The sequence below is a fragment of the Acomys russatus genome, chromosome X, assembly GCF_903995435.1.
Source record: "Acomys russatus chromosome X, mAcoRus1.1, whole genome shotgun sequence".
NCBI lineage: Eukaryota > Metazoa > Chordata > Mammalia > Rodentia > Muridae > Acomys > Acomys russatus.
In genome coordinates this window covers 30,809,824-30,812,705 of record NC_067169.1, presented here as the reverse complement: position 1 = coordinate 30,812,705, position 2,882 = coordinate 30,809,824, and positions in this window count along the sequence as shown.

Here is a 2,882-nt window from a genome sequence, read left to right as displayed (position 1 = left end):
TCAGAGAGGCCAGAAGAGGGTATCAGATCCCTGGGAACTGAAGTTACAGTTATGACCTATCATGTGGGTGCTGGGAACTAAACTTGGGTCTTCTGCAATAGCAGCCAGTGTTCATAACCAGTGAGCCACCGCTCCAGCCCCATGTGGGCATGTTTTAAACACTGCAGTTTTCTGCTTTTCATTTAGTCATATTTTGAGATGGAGTAATCATAAAAATGTCTGGATATCACAGACTTAGAAGGAAACAAAAATTATTTATTAAAATTTTAGATAATATAGTACCCAAATTTGATTGCTAAAAATTAGCACCTCTATTTTACCCTCATGTCTTGTATTTAGCATGCATGACAGCAAGGCACATTTTGTAATTTAACAAACTATTACAAATTCTGGTTATTAATTTTTCACACATAATTTTGTATAATTTTTTGTATTAACATAAAGAAGGCAGTATCACCCTGAAAGCAAAGACAAAAGAATAAAAAGATAATATATTGACATAACAGATGAAAAGATAATGGGTCAGAAGAAACATGTATATAGTAAAACCTACAATTGAAGAAATGTGGAAATCAAAGTCAAGCTAGTTAATTACTAACAAAGATGGCAGCATGTTTCTTTTTGTCTTTCACAGTGAATGCACGATTAGCACTTCATACTAAGGCTGGGGAATAAACCATCTATAATCTACTGAAAAAGACCATCTGCTCCCATAAATTTTGTTCTCATATACTTGCCAAAGGAAGCAAACGTATTAACAAAATAATGGGCCCTGCTCTGTTAATTGTAGGTTGTTTGCAGTTTTGCTGTTGCTATTAGAATTTAATAAGCCATTCCTTCTGCTAAATTAATAAGCAGCCAAGATTATGTAATAGCTGCTTTCAGCTGCTAATTATTTTCCCATAATTCCTTCTCTACCCCCAGCCCTTCTCTCTCTCTCTCTCTCTCTCTCTCTCTCTCTCTCTCTCTCTCTCTCTCTCTCTCTCTCTCTCTCTCTGTGCTAAGAGCACAGAAGTGAGCCTGCTAATGTCATTAGAAGTCTCCCATCATTTCCAGAGGTATCAACCAACATCAATAACATGACTTTAAACTTGGGAGGGAGGTGGCTATCTCAGGAATCTTGAGAACATGTGTGTTTTGTACACAAAAAGAAAAGGCAGTGTTTGGAATCAAAAGGCAGGTTTTCATTGTGTAGTATTAGTACTGTCTTTGAACTAGCTAATGACATCTGTTTCCTGTATTAAGGGAGAAAAAGGACATGGGCATTTCTAGGGTATGTTTGGACAGGAAACAGAGAAATTTGGGCAGAGGGCCTAAAGACCTACCAAAAGCCAATTCTGCTTTCTGTTGACCACTTTAATATTCCAGTATCTATCAATCATACACGTTAGTAGGAAACTTACCAAGCAGCATAGTATTGCTGAAAAGGGAAGATATTCTAGTTTTATTTTTGCTAAACAAAGGTATTAAAAAATGACCTCAAATTCCTATCCTATTATTACATTGGCACTGTACGGCATAAAAATGAACATTGATAATCTAATAAGGGGTTTCCTTACATCAAGTAAACACAGCTTCATTAAAAATGTAACAGCTTTTTCTTACATTGGTTAATTAAATTTTTTTGTTTAGTAATCTGCAAAGAGAGGCATGGCTCAACAAACGCTCTCTTCTGGCTTTCAATGTAGGATCAGAGGTGACTGGCGTAATGAATAACATTTGACATGGGAAATCCGTGGCTGTCCAAGCAAGGTCATCTAATCCTGTGGGTCTCCATTCCCCTTATCTATAAAATATGAGTTGAACTAGATGATTCATCCATTCTACCATTCAAATAAAACATGGACATCCATCATATGGCCAGAACTAAGTCAACATTTCAGCTTTTAACAAATCTATCATCATTTTATAATTTTATTAGGCAACTCACATTTACCAGTAGTGTTAAAAACCAGGCAGGGAACTAGGCTGTTAAACGAATAAAATCCAAGATGCGCTAAACAGAAGCATGTGGGTAAAAAAAAGGGATTCGTTGTTCCGGGCCTTTAGGTTGAGGCTTCATAGATGTGACATTAGCGGAAGGACATGCCAAGCAGAGCGAGTCTTCAGCAAGGCTAAACTGGAACCCAATCGCGCGGGGGGGGGGGGGGGGGGGGGGAGAGGGCGAAACCGTGAAAAAAGGAACCGGAATCTGGAGGACTAAGCGCGGTCTGGGTTTTTACAGCAAAGAGCGGACCGCACTCATCCAGTCCACCGCACTGCTGAGTGAAGCAAGCCCTGCAGAGAGGCTCTTGGAAAGCTTGGGGTGAGTAGTGTCCAGGCTAGCTTAGCTGTAGCAGTGCGTTGGAAAGGAGGGGCCTCCCTGTAAACGCGGGCCCGAGCACCAGGAAAGCGCTGACTTGTTTTCCCCAGAGCTGCAGCACTCCTGTCCTTCCTCCCATCGTCATCACCAACCATCACACCTTCCCATTCAACCCTCAGGGGACTCGGAGAGTCATTGGAGCTCGAAGTCAGCTCTTTGCGGTGGGGACCATCCTTAACCTGCACCACAGGGTCAGCTAAGGGCGCCGCAGAACCCCATCCTGCTACTGAAGCCAGGACAGCCGCGCGCGCTGCGTCCAGGAGGCAGGGGCATAAGTACGCAGGCGCGCAGCTATAACTGAAGCCGCTTCCGGGTCACGTGGCCAGACTTCCGGCACTCGCCACGCCTCCCTGTGGCCATTTGACCAATCGGCTTTCTTGCTCTCGCTGGCAACTGTGCTGACACTAGAGGCTGATGGCGCCCCCTCCGCTGCTTGGCGCGCGTCCTCTGGCCCGCCTCTCCGCTAGCCGCAGCCTGGGCTCCTCCTCCGTCCAGCCTCCGGGGCGGGGTCTGTTGGCTC